General features: G+C 42.8%; 1 protein-coding gene across 5 annotated transcripts in view; it reads left to right on the forward strand.

Annotated features, from left to right (window-relative positions):
* Positions 1–19,980, forward strand: part of TENM4 (teneurin transmembrane protein 4) — an 890,102-nt gene that overhangs the window by 672 nt on the left and 869,450 nt on the right. The gene's annotated exons all lie outside the window — the stretch shown is intronic.

Genomic DNA, 19,980 nt, shown 5'->3' on the forward strand with positions numbered 1-19,980 from the left:
GTGGAGTGATAGGATTTGTAGGATGTCTCTGGAGCATCTCCGATGGATAAGTAGGGGGTCGCTCTAGATCCCCTACTCACATGGGTTGTACCCATACCCAACAGTCCTAGTTGCACAATTTAGGATGGCACGGGCTCAGGGCATAGAGAGTTAAAGCCTGGCATAGAACTAGTCGTAAGGCAGAGGGTACCGGACATATGTTTATGTACCTATGGACGGGTTGAGTTGGGAACGGTTTTAACCATCGCACTTCCGAAGGAAATTTGATGGGTCAGGAACCATTACAGGCCCTATAAAAATAATTCAAGGCTAAGTAAGTCAGAGGTGACCCCCATAAAAAGATGTTGCTGTCTCAGAAGGGGTTAAGCCATTTCTTTTTTTATTGGTACTCTACGTTATAGCTATGTATGTCGGATGACCTTATATAGTCCGGGACCTAGGAAACCTTCAAGTCCCAGATCTGCTGTAGCAGAAAGGAAAGGAAGGTGTCACATATACAGTTCTCTACGTGTCGGATTTACTTAATTGGTTAAGGTTCACAGTAGTTGTTTTTATTTTTCTATTTTTTTTTTCTTATTTTTATAGTATTGTTTTCTCCTAACATTACAATGATTATTGCAGTTTTTATTTTTTTAAGATATTTTTTTCATAAATTTAAAACCTTATGTTTATTATAGTACTTTATACACATAATGGTTGTTCTATTTATAGTATTTATCTTACATTTATTGCATAATGCTCTAATTTTATGCTGTATATATGTATGTGTATATATATATATATATATATATATATATATATATATATATAATATCACACTCCGTCCCCCAAATCAGGATGAGGATTACTACTTTTATTATTTATTTCCTTTTCTCTATATACTGCATGAGGGGATTTTGATTGAAATTGCCTGTAGCATGAGCATGTTTTTTTAACCCCTTCACATCTAACCTCTATCCTGTTGCGGTGGGTGGTGGTTGTTGTTGTTAAGCTGAGATGAACCCAAATGATCATGTATTATTATACAATGTTGTGCTGCCGGACATAGGGACATATAGGACCAGGATGTGTGATCCGGCAGGGACATGCATTGCAAGCCTCATCACTTGCAAGCATTGCCCAGCCATTGCGAAGTCTGGTTGGTTTGCATTGGAGTTGTGCTAATTCTAGGATTTGCAGCTCTCTCCCTCTTTTCTTATTTACATATCTCATTTTCACCAACCTAAGGAACCTGGGAGAAATAGCGTCTGGAGACGCTGAATCTGTTCTCGACTGTGTGGTTGGTGTGTAATGCTTACTAAATGCACAAAGCGTTAATATCCAGCCTTCCGGCTTTGCATTGTGGAACATAGTATGGGAAGACGTATAGAGATTTTGCCATATTGGATTACTCTGGTGCCGGTCCTCTTGTGGATAACCTTGATCACACATGTGCTACCACTACGCTGAGTAGAGACGCGCCGTATCAGAAAAGATTATTTAATAAAGGGGACCTCCAGCTTATGATGATAAACCATATTGGCCTAACTACTTTCGTCACTCTAACTCAGATCCTTATGTGTCACCGGTATAAAGGAAGCATTGGGTGCATAAAAGTCCATTTTAATGATGGACCACTAAGGATTGCACCAATGCACTACAGGCAGAGGGTGGGGTAAAAATAAGGATTGCATCAATGCACTACAGGCAGGGGGTGGGGTGAAAATAAGGATTGCATCAATGCACTACAGGCAGGGGTGGGGTGAAAATAAGTATTGCATCAATGCACTACAGGCAGGGGTGGGGTGAAAATAAGTATTGCATCAATGCACTACAGGCAGGGGTGGGGTGAAAATAAGGATTGCATCAATGCACTACAGGCAGGGGTGGGGTGAAAATAAAATCTAGGTTTTAGTCACCTGTCCAGGTGCCCGCGCAGAGCTGCGTCCCGCTCCTGGACTCCACCGGCTGTCTTCTAAGCTCCCCGCTGGCTGCGTCACAACCCAACTAACGGCTTAGCCAGTCAGTGATTTGGGCGGGACACACTGCAGTCACTGATTGGCTGAGCAGGCTAAATTAGCTCCATGATGTGGCACAGCGCTGGCTCAGGGACTGGTAAGCATATTTGCTTTTTGAATTTTCCCCCCACCCCCTGCCAGTAGTGATTTTTTTACTTCCCCTTGGACCTCTCCTTTAAACTTTGTTTAAATTTCAGAGGATCTTAAAGGGACAGCGATACTAAATATCAGTTTTTTTTTTTTTTTTTATCTTTACTTTACTTTACTATAATCCATTGCTGAGTTATCAATAGAGATGAGGGCAACTGGAGCATGAAGAAGCTGCATGCAGCCCTAGGGATTAGGGCGGCATCCAACTTCTTCAGCCACCGGTAATCAAATGCCGAATTATTGGACCTGAGTCTGCTCCATTTCACTCATCTATAGTTATCAACTATTTTAGGTCTGGGTAGACTTTCAATGGATGGTGAGAGGATCTAGAACATTGTGTACGTGCACTCCACCCGACCCCCTTCTACTTTATTTTTCATGTCACCAAGTTTTACATTTATAAGATTTGAGTATTTTTAAGAAAAATGGGATTAAGAAAGGAAACCTATAGATGGGAAATACCAAGGACAGAATAATTGTCATGTGGCCCGTTGTCTATTGTCATCTTCTGGGCAGCTCAATCTATTCATGTCTGTTATCATCTATTTCAGGTTCCATTGGATGATTAAGAGGGCCAATAAAAATCCATAATCCACCCACTCCACCCACCCAACAGTGATGATGGGATCACCCTAAAAATCCCTATTCTCCATCCATCACTATGAGAGAACTTGCAGGAATCCAAACAATCAGCGATTGAATCCTGCCGCCTGGAGAAGGTGGATGTAGTCCGAGGACTGTCAAGAAAACATGGATACAACCATAGGCTGTCCTCATCCGCCTTCTCCAGGCAGCGGGAGTCACAGGCCAGTTTCGTGTAAAATAGAACTCTCAGCTAGCTCACTCATCTCTAGTCACAGCTTTATCTCTTGTATCTCCATGATCTACTTTAACAAGCTTTGGATATATTTAGAAAAATCTGATTAATAAAGCAATCTGAGCTAGAGAATAGCAATGAAAGAGGTCTGCCATTTCTTTGTAGATGAGCCGAGTCTGAGGAAGACTAGTTGCTAAGGATAATCTGCCTAACCACCCTAGCAACCAGTCCATCTTAGAATGCTCACAATTGAATGGCAGCAAGGACTCTTGTCTCTTGACTTGACCTCTTATAGAGTTATTATAAAATGTTAGATGAAGAGTTACAGTCTCGCCTAGGCCCTGAAGCCTTATAGACTCTTATATATAATACTAGCCTCCTTGTATGTATTATGACATGATGGGGGGGGACTCTTACAAAGGTCTCTTACCTCATAGCACAAGTACAGATGTGTCATTGGGAACAACTCATAGGTGATCCTATTACTTTGGAGGGTTAACTATAGAGCGGGCACAGGTAGAAGTCATCCTCAGGCCCTTATGCCTGACTGGGCCCAAATGCACCTCTGTAACATAGGAAGATACTGCCATTATAATGGACATGTGTTAGATTTGCCCCATGACTCACTTCTGTATCATAGGTAGACGTGAAGGGTGGGGCTATTATAATCAGTGGTTTTGCTGTTGCCAAGAGCAACGATGCCGTCTTGCGGCCTAGCTTTTGGCTTCTGCTGCTTACTATTAGTATTGAGAGGTTCTGTCAAAATGCTTGAGTTCGGCGGCATCGTTGGAACCTGAACACTTTGTGTTTGATTTCCCACGGCTGCAGAAGTTTGATGACGGCCTAGGATGGCCTATGGCTGTATCCATGTTTTCCAGGACTCCCTAGGGTGGCATCCGAATTCTGCATCCAAGGGAAATCAAACGCACAGCGTTCAGGCTTGGATAACATAGACAGATCTGCTCAACGCTACTTACTGTACCAGGATTATACAAGCCGCATCAGCCTTACTCTAGTCTGTAATGCCATGCCTTTAAGTGTCTAAGTAGTCATTGCACATATGTATGTAGTGAGTGGGTATGTTTACAGTATGTTCTGAATGTGCACATACAGTATATTTAGTGAATACATACAATACATGCAGCGGCACACTTAAAGCAAATGTACCATTAATACTTTTCACATGGGTAGAACAGTGACGGCGTGGGGAAGCCGGCGCCATGGTCCTTTTTTTGACCCCGGCCAAGTTCCCACGTTCAGCGCTCTTCTATTCCTAGAAACCGTCCAGCATTGATTCTAATGGAGCCACGTCATAGAGGGGCGGGGGTGTCCTCCCGCTGGGGGCGGGCCGGCCCGCCTCCAGTGCTTCAGGGAATAGAATGGAGCCATATGCGGGAACTGGGCCGGCAGTTAAAAAAAAAAAAGGTCCGTGGCACCGGCTACCCCACGTCTGTGTCGTTCTATCCATGTGCAGAGCTTAGAGCGAATGTACTAATGGTACATTCGCTTTAACATAGCTATAGCCTATGGTGCGCACAGGCTACCCTTCCTCATAAAGCTTGGTATTCTTCTGCATGTACAGCATGTAGCATTATCAGCTTCTGTACAAATGGAGACTGCAACCTGGAGCTAGTCGAGGTATTACTGTTTCTGCTTGATGTATGGAGAATTATTTGGGGGGAAAAAGAATTAAAATCAGCACAATTTGAAGATATTATCTGAGGTCTAATGTATTTGTATAATTTTTCTAGACAAAGTATGAAAATACTATGGGCCACATGTATCATCCGGCGAACGGATGATTTTCGTCGGAAAGTGCCGATTTGCGTATTTTTTTATACGCAAATGGCCGATTTGCGAATAAAATATTCGCAAATCGGCACTTTCCGCCGAGTACGCCAGGGGGCTGGAAAGGGGGCGGAAAAGGGGCGGAAAGTGGGCGGAACGGAGGGCGCGGACTCAGAGTCCGCGCGATTTATCATCCGTTCCGCCAAAATGTACGCCGAAAACCTACTCCAGTCCTCAGCTGCCGTAGGTTTTCGGCGGTGCGCAACGGCGCGCACGGGATTTATGTAGAGGCAGTCCGCCTCTACATAAATCTCCGTAGCGCCGGAGCTGCGGGGGCATTTTTACGTCCGGCGTAAAAAACGCCGGACTTAATAAATGCCTCCCTATATGATTTTGTTCTTTAAGCACAGACATAGCGGTATTATTTGAGCTGTAAATGGCACCATTTTTTTTCAACAGTCTATATCATGTGGTATTATTAAAGGAATCATTTTGTGGGTCATGTGCGGTTAAAATCGTATAGTATGTCTAATTGGATTACACTATAAAATAAAAAGTGTCATGTATGAAGAATGATGTACTAGCTGAGCTATACAAAAATCTGGGGACGCAAGGTGTTCCCTAACAGGGCATGTCTGTTGGGCAATGCTATGTCTGGGAGATATGCTGATATTACAATATTAGAAAGTACACTGTGGATTTATAGAGCGCCACAATTTCTTTTTAGAGGTGGAAATTTGGGGATTTTTTATGAATACATATATACATACATACAAACATGTATATATCCATAGATGAATTGCATTCTGTGTGTATTATGAATTTTAAGGTAGATTTTCTATGGATTTGCCATGAATTTCTGCCATTTTTAAAATATTAATACTTTTTACATTTCTTATCCTATTATACCCGACCCTAGCAAACACTTTAATACAACAGCGGCATCACTTCCGTTTTCCCATGATGAATAGTGTCTCACAATTGTATTAAAACGACATAACAGTAAGGCCGGAGACTTTCATACAAATGCCATTTGTGGAAAACACCATCTCATTCTTTGCAAGTACAATACAGAACTGGAGTAATTGCATTGATAGATGACCTCCATTGACTAAACAGAGAAGCACTTGGTCTTAATGCAGAGGGCAGCATGAGCTGTAAATATGGCCCTGCATTGCCTTATTCTTACATATGTTATAGGAAAGACAAGGTGCATGAGAGAAGTAAAACCACTTAAAAAATCTATACCTGTTCTGCTATAATACTAGAACCACCTGTCTGATACTGTGCAACTCGTCCTCGAGACACCAAAACAGCTGTGACCCATTCAGGCCCAAACTCCACCAGACCAGTGGTGTATCCTGTGGTATCTGACGTCAGCACATGCCACACATAATCGATTACTGTAGATTGAGATCTGGAAAATTTGGTGGCCGAATCACCTTCATCTCTTTGTCGTGTTCCTCATCCCTGAACAATGTCTATAGTGTGCCCCCCCCCCCCCCCCGGGGCATTCTCCTACTGACCACTGCCATTGGGGTGTCCCACTGGCAGGAATGGGGGGGGGGGGGGGTTGGTGTGTATGATGGTTAGGTAGGTGGACACAAGGTTTCCATCACACTGCCCCCGCCATTTGGTCTTCTTCCCATAGTGCATCCTGGTGCCATCTCTTTCCCAGGTACGTTCACCAGTTGTCCCTCCTTGGAAAACTTCTGGAAGGTACCAACCACTGTATACTGGGTACACTACACAAGATGGACTGTTTTAGAGATGCTCCTACCCAGGCATCTAGGTATCAAAATTTATTATAAACATATAAGATGAACCCAGGGTATCCTGGATTATGATCTGTGACATTATAAAATCAACATGGTGATTTTATTTATGATAGATGTTTGGTTGATCAAAGATCGATCGATCGATCTATCTATCTATCTATCTATCTATCTATCTATCTGATGGGTTTTCTCAATCACTTTCCTCCCCCACACGCATACCAGTGGCTTCCCATGAAATTGAAAATCAGACATTGAGAATCAGCACATGATAGATATAGGGCGTTATTTCAAAAGTGAAAAGTATCTATCTCTCTAACTATGTCATATCTGTGTATCTGTTGATCCATCACATCTATCACACTATTGTATGTGCGGTCATACGTATGTATTAATTTGTGTCAGCGGTTTCACACCTAGACGTGCAGGAACACCAATTTGCCAAATGCTATAAATTTCGTAGTGTTAATCTGTGCGTATTTTTAGCAGTTGCCAGATGTCGATATGTTTATTCAACATCACTGCGATGTATACGCTGTATACCAATCAGCTCTTACATTAAGATGCCGGTTCTTGAAGCAAATGTTTTGGAAGCAGGAAAAAAAAATGTCTGGTCATGTGGCGTGTTCCTCGTATGAAGTGTAGTACCTACAGCTATTTTGTGTGGGAAACAAAGGCTAGCCCGCCTGATCCGATCTGACCAGAGGAGCCTCTGTACCAGCTAATGGTCCAAAGAAAAACATCCTATCAATAAGCAACAAGGTCATAAGTACCAAAGGCCTACTGATGAAGAGTGTCTCTACCAACAAGTAGTCTAAGGAAAAACCAGTGACAGAGCCACCATGGCCACCTAAGGCATGTCAATTCTTTGAGCGGAGAGAAGTTGAGAGCAGAGGCGCACAAGGCCTCCTATTGAAAGAGATAGCAGGCACGATTTGGCGTCCACGGGCCAGGGTTCCAAGTGGAATTTTGCCGCCGATTCCATAGTGTAAACAGACCCTTATATTTTATAATGTCATCCTTAGCATATTATTTCATTCTACAATAGATTGTTAAAAAAGAAGGTTGAGTTTTCTTGGATGTTCATGGTTGAACAATGCTTTTCGAGAATGTGCTGACCATGAATATGATATAATATAATATTCCACACTTTTTTAAAATTAGTTATTGATGATTTTATAAGAGGATGTTGCCTCGCTTATGTGGACATCCTCATTTCTCTTTGTCTGTCTCCTTGATCCCCATGAGAATCCTTCGCTCTTGTACCAGTTTCTCCATTATGTGCCAAATTGAATTGTGTCCTAGTGGTTGGTTTGGGTTGATTTGGTTTCTTGTCATTGACCTATCTATAAGGAATGAAGAGGTAGCAGTTCCATATTGATGGGGTCTAAAAGATCCCACTGCCCCATATGAGGACTTCAGCACTATGAATGACCAGCAATTCGGGAGCTGAGCCATTGAATTAGCATCAGGACCCAGGAGCTTGTAGTTAAGCTTCTAGTTTTGGTCCCTTTTTTTCGGAGCAAGTGCTCTAGGCCAAATGGCTTCACAAGGAGGTGACAGACATATATGTGCGCCTTTCAGATTATCCTTTTATGAACAAGGCCGAAACTTACAGTAGATCTCAATGTTTGGGAAAGCTTCAGTTGGCCACCGACACTCGTATATTGTACGTAGCCTGTTACAAGGCTCAAGCATGTGGTAAGAGGGAGGCCGCAAGCAATTGTTAGATCATTTATAAGGCTCTTTGCTACCATCACTCATCAGCCGCATGTCTCTTATTACACAAAAAATGTGTGGCCAACTAGCATTGATTTTTTTTGATTAGTGAAAGCAACACAAATAGGCGTTTGCTTGTTCGTCAGTAGTTTGCAGGCCTAACTACATGTTGGCCTGTTTGGTAGATAATTGCCCTGGGTAATAGGGCCCTAAGTCAACCCTCTAATACTTGCCTTTGACAAGATGGAGATCCTCACCTAGTCCATGGAAAAGGGAATTTGGCTAACCACCATGCAGCCCCTCTCCTCATAGACCTCTGCAGACGCCCGCTCTTGATGGATGTCCTTTCTAATTGCAGCCAAAAAAAAATCTGATTTATTTTGGGGGGTTTATGGACATTCCACGTGTACATTGAAGGAATAATACGAGTAGCTTAGTAGATCTACAAGATAAATTGAATGTACGGAAACAGCACGTCCCACACTGAGGCGCCTTTTCTTCCACTAAACGGAGTGTTTTGTGCTATAGGATTTTCTCGGGGTAATTTAGCCATTTCAGCTTTTTTTTCTCACTTTTCCAGTGGGCTGCATTGTACTCCACACGTAAGAACATTAGTCACACAGCGCTTGGTTGAGCGCTATGTAAAACATAAACACACACCTGTGAATATAAGACGCATACTTTACTATAATTGTCCGGTATTGGGTTTCTTCAGGGAAAATGATTTGTATGTATTGGAAAGAGTATTTTGAGGTTATATGAGGTAATTCCAGTTTAAGATTCTGTATTTAATACTGGTGGTTACATGCCAAAGATGTATTACTTCAAGGTTCTTAAAGGGCGTTTAAACTTTTAAAGGGGTCCTTCAGATTTTGATGGAGTATCTGTGTTTATAGGAATAGACTTGAAAAAGCCGAATCATTAAATTGTCCCTTACCCCAATCAGCCCGGATCTACAGCTTAGAAAAGTACACCCTACTCATAGGGTAACAATGTCATTCATCCTTTAAAATCTCAGCACATATTTGAAACCATACAGGTCCGACGCATTTTGAACACGTTTCATGTCCTTCATCAAGGTCACAATTAAAGATGTAGAATGTATCCGAAATGCGTTGGTAATTTATGAATTATAATTGGTGCTGAGCTAAAATCTAACCACAAAGAGTAGTAGATGGGAAAGCTCTGCATCACTTCAGTGGTGATGAATACGACACTAAAATTCCCCAATTGTGTTAGACAATTAACTCCCCATAAGTCTCATATATACCTCCTCTTGGCCTCCCTTTTAGTTTATATGGCCACCCTATCCTAACCGATCTCCGTTTGACCTATACATTAAACTACATGGGCTCTCCTATCTCATGGGACCCCTCCTCATTAAATTACAGAGTAAACTACAAGGCTACACTTTGTCTAATTGATTTCCTCTTAATCTTTACTTTAAACCATGTGGCCTTCCCTTTCCTAACAGATCTTTTCTTGACGTTAGTCCCATGGGCTCCACTATACTAACAAATGTCTCCAGGACCTCTACATTAGACTTTGTGGCTCCTAACCCTAACAGACCTCATCTTTACCGCTACATTGTACTACCTGGGCACCCCTATCCGCTATCCTATCCTCTTTGACTCCATATTGTAATTCAACTAACCTCAGGGGACTCCCTATCCTAACAGATCTCCTTTGAGTGTCTACATTAGATCATATGGCCATCCTATAGTAAATTATTTACTTCCAACATAATTAGACCACATAGGTTCCCATATCTTCTCTGACCAGCCTTATTACCTGTGTATCTGAGCACTAAGTCTTACTTTCTGGTGATGGGCAAATAGTGAGATATTCGAATATTCGAATATTCGATATTCGTACGACGATCCCGCGAATATTCGATCGAATATTCGATCCCATTAAAGTCTACGGGAACAAGTATTCAATTAGTGAAAAACATCTATTTGACCATTTGGAGGGTGAAACCGGAAGCTGGGGGGATTTGAATGCTTATCGAATATTTGCCGAATATTCGCAGGATATTCGTACGAATATCGAATATTCGAATATCTCACTATTCGATCGAACAGTATTCGCTCATCACTATTACTTTCCTAATTGATCTCGCATTGACCACTAAAATAATATGGACTTTCTAATTATTGGACCTTCTCATGACCTTTATGTTGGACTACATGATGGCTGCTATGCTGACTTCTTCTAGACCTTTACATTAGCCTACATGGGCTCTCCTTTTCTGTTGGATCTTTTCTAAATCTCTGCATTAGACAACGTGAACCTTCTTCTAGGCCACATGATCTGTTCTTCCGAAAAAAGTCCTCCTTTACAACACTACATTAAAATATCTGAATCCCTTATCCTACCTAGCCTCTTTTTCATATTAGACCACATGGGCCTCCTGTTTTAATGGACCTCCTCTTGACCTTTGCACTAGACTATGTGAGCCCCCTCTTCATTCATAACTGACCTTACCTTGACCTTTACGTTAGACCACATGGCTGTCCTCTTCAAACAGACCTCTTTAAGACTTCTAGTGTACAGTGTATGTGTTACCTATTCTACAAAACTAACCTCTTCTAGACACTAGGCCTCCTTTTCTCTACATTGGACTACTAAACTCCTTTACCTTATGTCTTCTAGATCTCTACTTTGAGCCACATAAGGTCTCCTTTCCTATAATAGGCTTCATGTAGACCTCTGTAGTAGACCTACTGTATGTGAGACTCCTATAGAAACAAACTTCTTCTAGACCTCTACATACGACTGCATGGCTTCTCCTATCCTCATGGACAAACTCTCTACCTCTAAGTTAGACCACATGTCTCCCCTCATTTTAAGAGACCTCTGCTGTAGTGTTGAGCAGAGAGGGTGAACTGTTGGGTTTGTTAAAGTTCTCTGTATCCTGTATCCATGTTTTGCAGGACTAGATAGGGATGCATCCAACCTCAGTAGCTATAGGAAGTCATTTGCCGATGCCAAATGATCAATGCCGAACCCGGACAGTTCGGCCTCTCCGCTCAACGTTACTCTTTTGAACTTCAACTCAAATTCTGTATTTTAGGTAGATGATTCTGATCCTTATGTAGAATTCTACATTAGACCCATGGGCTCTTCATTCCTCTATCTCAGGGATGGGGAACCTATGGTCCCCCAGCTGTTGCAAAATTACAATTCCCATCATGCCTGGACAGCCAAAGCTTTGGCTGTCCAGGAATGATGGGAATTGTAGTTTTACAACATCTGAATGACCAAAGGTTCCCCATCCCTGCTCTATCTCTACATTAGACTATTGCTTAAAAGCTCCCTCTCTTAAAATCTTCGAAATCTCTACATTACACCACACGAGTCCTAATAGACTTCCGATAGACCTCTGCATTAGACTACCCGAGCCCCCCATCCTAACAGACCTCATCTAGACCTTTTCATAAGACTACATAAGCTCTCCTATCCTAATGGACCTCCTCTAGACCTCTACTTAAACTTCATCTAATCCCCTCTTGACCTCTACATCACAATACATGTTCTTCCCTATCCTAGTTGATGCCCCGTACCAGAAATGCCACAGGCTCATGCAAAGAAATCAATATAAGACCGGTATTATAAATCCAGCATCTACAGGGTTATATATATATGTTTTTTCTGGAAGAACAGAGTGAATATATTCTTCATAATTGTAAAGGGTTTGAGAAATCCTGTATTGATCCGAAGCAGACGCGGCCATGTCTGTACCTCCTAGTCCACAGATAACAGCAGGGATGAAACGAATAAATCAATGGCCCTGTAAGGCTGATTGTCACCTGCCTGCTTGTATGGTCTGTCAGTCCCACCGATTGTAAGTAAAAGCTTAAATATTCCGTTTCTGCCTTGAACTGACAGATTGGCATTTCTGGGCACGGTGACAGCAAAATACGCACTACTTGCCAGCGTACTGGGTATAGTCGGGGCTCCCAGTGCAATGTATTTTCAGCAGCTCAGTCTTCGACTGGAAAGATTTTTTTTTTAATATGTATTTTTTTTTTTACATTGCCTGAAAAAAAAAAAAAAATCAATATTACAGCCGTGCTCTCTTAGGTAAGCTGAAGAGCCATAGTGGAAAAGGTTTACAGCCGACACCTTTCATAGGAACAGTGTAATATTAAAATCTTTTTCTTTTAAATCAACTGGTTATATACATTTGTAATTATCTTCTATTTAAAAAATCTCAAGTCTTCCCATACTTATCAGCTGCTGTATGTCCTGCAGGAAGTGCTGTATTCTTTCCAGTCTGACACAGTGCTCTCTGCTGCCACCTCTGTTCATGTCAGGAACTGTCCAGAGCAGTAGCAAAACCTCTCCTGTTCTGGACAGTTCCTGACGCAGTCAGACTGAAAAGAAAACATTAGTTCCTGCAGGACAAACAGCAGCTGGTAAGTATGAGTATGGGATTTTTAAATAGAAGTAAATTACAAATCTATATAACTTTCTGAAACCATATGATTTTTTTTTTTTAAACTAAGATTTTTGCTAGATAACTAGTAAGCCGAAGAATACCAGGAGAAGTTACAAGCACTTTCCCCCTTATTGATGATGGCACATTGAACTCCCTTGCAAGATTTATACACCCGTATGTTATTCCCTTTATTAATTCTATATACAGTACATATCCAAACATTTATATGATGTACTGAAATTTTAGGAAATATCTAAGACTGTCAGCTACTGTATAATAATTCTGATAGAAACCTAGCTAGGAGAAGAAGTTAGCTACTTCCTTCCTTGTAAGTGTGACATTCAACTACACTTTTGTTAGTTACTTATTTTTACTTACTGTAGCATTAAAGACATAGCATTACGGTGACCCTGTGTCTGGGGTACAGTATCCTCTTATTCTGGATATGGGGTCACAGAAAGGGGCTTAGGTGGTACCTAACTGTTATTATTTACTTGCATTATAACTGATTAATGTCATGTTACTTATGTTTTCCTTTTATTGCCAGTTTCTCTTCCCCTGATGAAGCTGGAGTATTTGAGGGAAACATGTTGGGACAGTTATTGGCTTTGTTTTTATGTGTTTTCTTACTGGGCTTAGTATGGGCTGCACTGTGGAATCTATCACCAGCAGCTTGAGCTACTATCACAACTAGATATCTTATGTGTGTTTAGTTTGATAATACTGGATACATTTTACATCTGCAATGTATATGAATTTTGCAGGCTGTATATCAAATGAGTGCAATTAACTTAAGCTAATTATAAATATTTAGGCATATTTTATTATTAACTATGCATGCTTACAAGGAGACAATGCTCTTTGCTTTGCAACAGTTCAGTCAGTATCATGTCACTGTGTAGTGTGACTGGAGAGCTGACCATACAATGTGAGCACCCCAGGATTCTCTGCCACTGAATGTGAACGTGCCGCAGCTGTACACAGGTGGTGTAAAGGTAATATAGAGGATCCCCTCTTAAAGACTCTCATGCTTTGCCAGCCTTTTATGTCAGTCTTCACTGTCGCTCCGTTGTTCTATTACTAACTCAAGTACTGTATCTCTGGAGAAACAGATTCTGGATAGAAGGGTGCAGACGACTGAACTCCAGTTCATAGTTGTCTACAATCATTTCCTGGAGTAGTTGCTGCTCACCCCCCATCCCCAGCAGCAGTGCACATTATAGGATCACCCCCCATCCCCGGGAGCAGTGCACATCATAGGGTATCCCCCCATCCCCGGGAGCAGTGCACATCATAGGATATCCCCCCATCCCCGGGAGCAGTGCACATCATAGGATATCCCCCCATCCCCAGCAGCAGTGCACATTATAGGATCACCCCCCATCCCCAGCAGCAGTGCACATTATAGGATCACCCCCCATCCTCGGGAGCAGTGCACATCATAGGATATCCCCCCCATCCCCGGGAGCAGTGCACATCATAGGATATCCCCCCATCCCCGGAAACAGTGCACATCATAGGATATCGCCCCATCCCCGGGAGCAGTGCACATCATAGGATATCCCCCCATCCCCGGGAGCAGTGCACATCATAGGATATCCCCCCATCCCCGGGAGCAGTGCACATCATAGGATATCCCCCCATCCCCGGGAGCAGTGCACATCATAGGATATCCCCCCATCCCCGGGAGCAGTGCACATCATAGGATATCCCCCCATCCCCGGGAGCAGTGCACATCATAGGGTATCCCCCCATCCCCGGGAGCAGTGCACATCATAGGATATCCCCCCATCCCCGGGAGCAGTGCACATCATAGGGTATCCCCCCATCCCCGGGAGCAGTGCACATCATAGGATATCCCCCCATCCCCGGGAGCAGTGCACATCATAGGATATCCCCCCATCCCCGGGAGCAGTGCACATCATAGGATATCCCCCCATCCCCGGGAGCAGTGCACATCATAGGATATCCCCCCATCCCCGGGAGCAGTGCGCATCATAGGGTATCCCCCCATCTCCGGGAGCAGTGCGCATCATAGGGTATCCCCCCATCCCCGGGAGCAGTGCACATCATAGGGTATCCCCCCATCCCCGGGAGCAGTGCACATCATAGGATATCCCCCCATCCCCGGGAGCAGTGCACATCATAGGATATCCCCCCATCCCCGGGAGCAGTGCACATCATAGGGTTACTTGTAGAAACCCCTATAAATCACATCACCATCCTTTCATGTCAATGTGAAGTTCAGTCCCATTAACTAAGAATAACTTCAACTTAGGGGACTTGGAAATCAATAAAGGGAGAAGGGTTAGTGCCGGTTCACGTTTCCCCATCTCCAGAACGGATTTGCTTTCAAGCTTTTGACAGCTTTTCATTTTAAACAAGGTTAGTAAACACCGATGGGAGATAGAAGTGATGGCCGACATAAGCAGGGGACCCGCGCCGCCCCTCACACATCTCCATTTATCAATCTATTTAAATGGAAGGAATTCAATGTGAGTTTGGAAATGTTGTGTTACCTTAGGCCTGAAGGCTGAGAACAGAGACCCTTACTATACCAGACCCTGATACTGCAAGGTACATACTCATCACATACATACAGTATACAATTATCTATCTACTGTACATCTATCTATCTATCTATCTATCTATCTATCTTCTATCTTTCTATCTATCTATCTATCTATCTATCTATCTATCTATCTATCTATCTATCTCCTATCTATCTATCTATCTATCTATCTATCTATCTATCTATCTATCTATCTATCATGTCTGTCTAAAAATAACACAGGGTCTTATATACAGTGTGTATATATATAATATATTTATGTATATATTTTTAATTATTATTATTATTATTATTATATTTTTTTTCCCCTCTGAAAAAAGCCCTATGGCTTATTTTCTTTGTAGGTCTTATTTTCGGAGAGACACAGTATGCCCCTACACTGTACTAGTTATACTGCATACATCACCCTTCTGCAAGTAGTTATTTTAAAAAATACCTCCCCCTTCATTTTATTTTGCAATGCTGGTGGGGAATACTGCAGGTTTTCCTATAACCAGCTGGGTCTTATTCATAGCCGCCTCTATGTGTTCTACCTCATTGATACAGTTACATAGTGTAATGAATGAAGATTGACAGTCGTGTGAATTCAATCAACAAATTAGTTTTTATTTTAATTTATCTTTGGAGAAAATAAAAATGTAAAATGAGGCGCAGAGCCGGAGACGCACATTGTAATGAGAGTCATAACTTATTCATAGTGTTTAGCTGTGTGCGTTGTGATCCAGTCCTGCAGGCCCAGCTCCTCCACTCACTGCTTACAATTACAGGCCAGCATCACACTGGTAACAATACCCTCTAAATACATATCCTAAGCTCAGGAAGATCAGGATGAACAGTAAGGGTAATTCAGGCGGAATTTCATAGCCTCAGTGTGCCATAGTCCGTCTATGGGAGAGAGTGCGCTCCTCTACTGCCGGCGTTCTCCACTCAAAGAAGTGACTTGTCACACCTCTAAAGATCATACCCAATAACAAGCCACACCCCTACAGATACTACCTAATAACAAGCCACGCCCCCAAAGTCCTAGCTAATAACAAGCCACACCCCTGCAGATCCTATTTCATAACAAGCCACACCCTTACAGACCCTGCCTAACATACCACACCCCCACAGATCCCTACCCTTTAACAAGCCAAACCCTTACAGATCCTACCCTATAGAAAACCACACCTCTACAGATACTACCCTATAACAAGCCAAACCCCTACAGATCCTTCCCCATAAGCCACACCCCTACAGATCCTTCCCTATAACAAGCCACACCCCTACAGATCCTTCCCCATAAGCCACACCCCTACAGATCCTTCCCCATAACAAGCCACACCCCTACAGATCCTTCACCATAACAAGTCACACCCCTACAGATCCAACACACTAATAAGTCACACCTCTAAAGATCATACCCCATAACAAGCCACACCTCAAAGGTCCTAGCTAACAACAAGCCACACCCCTGCAGAGCCTATCTAATAACAAGCCATTCTCTACAGATCGCTACCCCATAACAAGCCACAACCCTATAGATCCTTCCCCCATAACAAGTCAAACCCCTACAAATCCTTCCCCTATAACAAGTCACATCCTGGCAAGAAAAAGTATTCAGAGAAAAATATTTCATTTGTTGGCAACTACAGAATGATGCCACAGAAACCCGAACGGACAGAGCTATGGGTGACACTGCCTGATAACTGTGGGATTGTGGGAAAGGTGATAAAAATGAATTGTGAGATGATTGTATTAGGATCAGTAAATGATGCTGCAATTGCCTTGAATCGGATGGCCATGTCCTAATGCTATGTGTACCATGGAGGTGCACGCTGCTGGAGTGATGTCATGTGAGGAGCAGGTGACATCGCGGCAGTCACAGCTTCATGTTGGGATGTAACCCTGTATGTCTTATATTACTTCTCAGGTGAGGGGTTGTGCACTGGTTTGTGAGTTCTGCCTGGTGATGACCATATATTTAGATTTTGCTTGCAGCCTTCCCAGCATCCTTTGCTGCATTCTCACTTGTACAGAACTAATGTGCCTGAAGGATTTGTCCAGATTTTCTACATTTGACTTCACTATAAAGTCTGTGGGCAGCACAATGTTATTTAATAAGAAGTATTCTCATTATCTTGTACCCCAAGTATCAGCGTGTCATTATCCTGTACCCCAATTATCAGTGTCATTATCCTGTACCCCAATTGTCAGTGTCATTATCCTGTACCCCAAGTGTCAGTGTCATTATCCTGTACCCCAAGTATCAGCGTGTCATTATCCTGTACCCCAAGTGTCAGTGTCATTATCCTGTACCCCAAGTGTCAGTGTCATTATCATGTACCCCAAGTATCAGTGTGCCATTATCCTGTACCCCAATTGTCAGTGTCATTATCCTGTACCCCATGTATCAGCGTGTCATTATCCTGTACCCCAAGTGTCAGTGTCATTATCCTGTACCCCAAGTGTCAGTGTCATTATCCTGTACCCCAAGTGTCATTATCCTGTACCCCAAGTGTCAGTGTCATTATCCTGTACCCCAAGTGTCATTATCCTGTACCCCAAGTGTCAGTGTCATTATCATGTACCCCAAGTATCAGTGTGCCATTATCCTGTACCCAAAGTGTCAGTGTCATTATCCTGTACCCCAAGTGTCATTATCCTGTACCCCAAGTATCAGTGTCTTTATCTTGTACCACAAGTATCATTATCCTGTACCCCAAGTATCAGTGTCATTATCCTGTACCCCAGGTGTCATTATCCTGTACCCCAAGTGTCAGTGTCATTATCCTGTACCCCAAGTGTCAGCATATTATCCTGTACCTTAAGTATCCGTGTGTCATTATCCTGTACCCCAGGTGTCATTATCCTGTACCCCAAGTATCAGCATGGTCTAGAATTCTAATTGTTCAGGTATCACTATGATGTGTGCCATTACATTGCCTGTTATCACTCTATGATATCATTGGTCTAGAACCCAAAGTGCCAGTGTTTCATAGCTCTAGAACTAAAGCACCATTACTTCTTTGCTCTAGACCCTCACATGTATCTGTGTGCCATACCCCTAGATCTCCATGTAGCAGTATTCAGTTGTTCCGAAACCCCGCGTGCTGTTATTGCTATATTGCTGGGATAGTGGAAAGGTCGGGGGCCGGGGGGTCACATCCCACTCTGGCTGGACATTGTTTATCCCGGCTTCTGCTGTCACCAGTTCTCGGTAACTTTTTCTTCAAATGAATACTGATGGTTTTCTAACTGCACAAATGATAAACCTCAGACTGAACTGAAGATGTAGAAATAGATGTGATAAAGGAGGTCAATGTCACAGCTAATGGGATGAGTCAGCACACGCGCGGCCCCCTATATGCCTGATCTCACGGACGTCAATGACAGCGTTAGTCACTTTTCTTGTCAGCTACCCATCTGTGATGTAGACATACAGTACGAACGGCGACAATTTCAGCAGCACGTAATCCGCTGTGTCAAATAACTGCGGCTTTTCTCAGCATTTTAGTCTGATTGCTCTGAATGCGACTTCAGAGGATTAATCAGGACAAGGAATGAAAGTAGTGTGGGAAATTTATATAAATATAATAGCCATATGTGTTCCATACCTGCCAATAAATGGCTATATAAATAATACTAGTATGACCGTTGTTCTCCGGAACCACAAAAAGCCGAATATACAGAACTTGCCTCTATATGGCCCAGTCGGCTGTTCTCTGCTCTTCCATTGTTTATTCCAGTTGCGTCCCAGCTCCTCGCCCCAAACATAGCTTAATTTTCAGCAAGGAAATCATGTATATGAAGCTTTAGGCCATGTTCCCACTAAGTAAGTTCAGTTCGGAACTTACGTAGTGCTGCCTTCTAAGGTATACACATGGGGGGAGATTTATCAATTATGGTGTTAAGTGAAACTGGCAACCAATCAGATTCCACCTTTTATTTTACAAAGAGTGTTTGAGGTATGAAAGGTGAAATCTGATTGGTTGCTAGGGGCGACTGAGCCAGTTCTATTTTAAACCAGTTTGATAAATCTCCCCCATGGTATACACTCCACCCGAGATCCCTAGCCACGCTGCAAGAAACTGACATGTCAGTTTTGTGCAGCTGCTATTCATTAAATAGCGGCTGCAGAAAACCTGTCAGTGCACACTATGGAGCGAGCGGCTCCAACCGCACGCCCCATTGTGACCAGCGGGGAATTTGCATGCGGACACGCACGGTACGTCCGCATCCAAATTCAGTGGCAGTAAAGATAATCCAGTACCAGCCAGGAAGATCTTTTCTGACACCGGCAGTTCCATGACCTGGAGTCACGGAATGGCCGGTGTCTTACAACGTGTGAATACATACATAAACCCTACCCACTACAAACATAAACCCTACCCACTAAGGGACCTTTTAGAGAAGGTCTGAGTCATTTTTCAACTACTGCCTTCTCCTTGGGGGTGGGTTCATATCTATAACTACAAATTCATATGAAAGCCCCTACCTAAAGGGGGTTTGCTACATACATTAAAAATCACTTGATAAAAACACTTTGAAATGGTCCTCGAGGGCAGAGTCTTATCTATTATAACCAACTAATACAAAGTTCCCCTGCTAGCAGGTTCTTCAGCCGTTTTAGACAAGCTATATACAGTATAAACACTACCCAAGTAGTGCAGGAGCTCTTTGAGAAGGTGTTATCTTTCTTTCAGACAGAGCTTGCTCCTCAGGGGTGGAGTCAGATC

This window comes from Dendropsophus ebraccatus, chromosome 5, assembly GCF_027789765.1.
Source record: "Dendropsophus ebraccatus isolate aDenEbr1 chromosome 5, aDenEbr1.pat, whole genome shotgun sequence".
In the NCBI taxonomy this organism is placed as follows: Eukaryota; Metazoa; Chordata; class Amphibia; order Anura; family Hylidae; genus Dendropsophus; species Dendropsophus ebraccatus.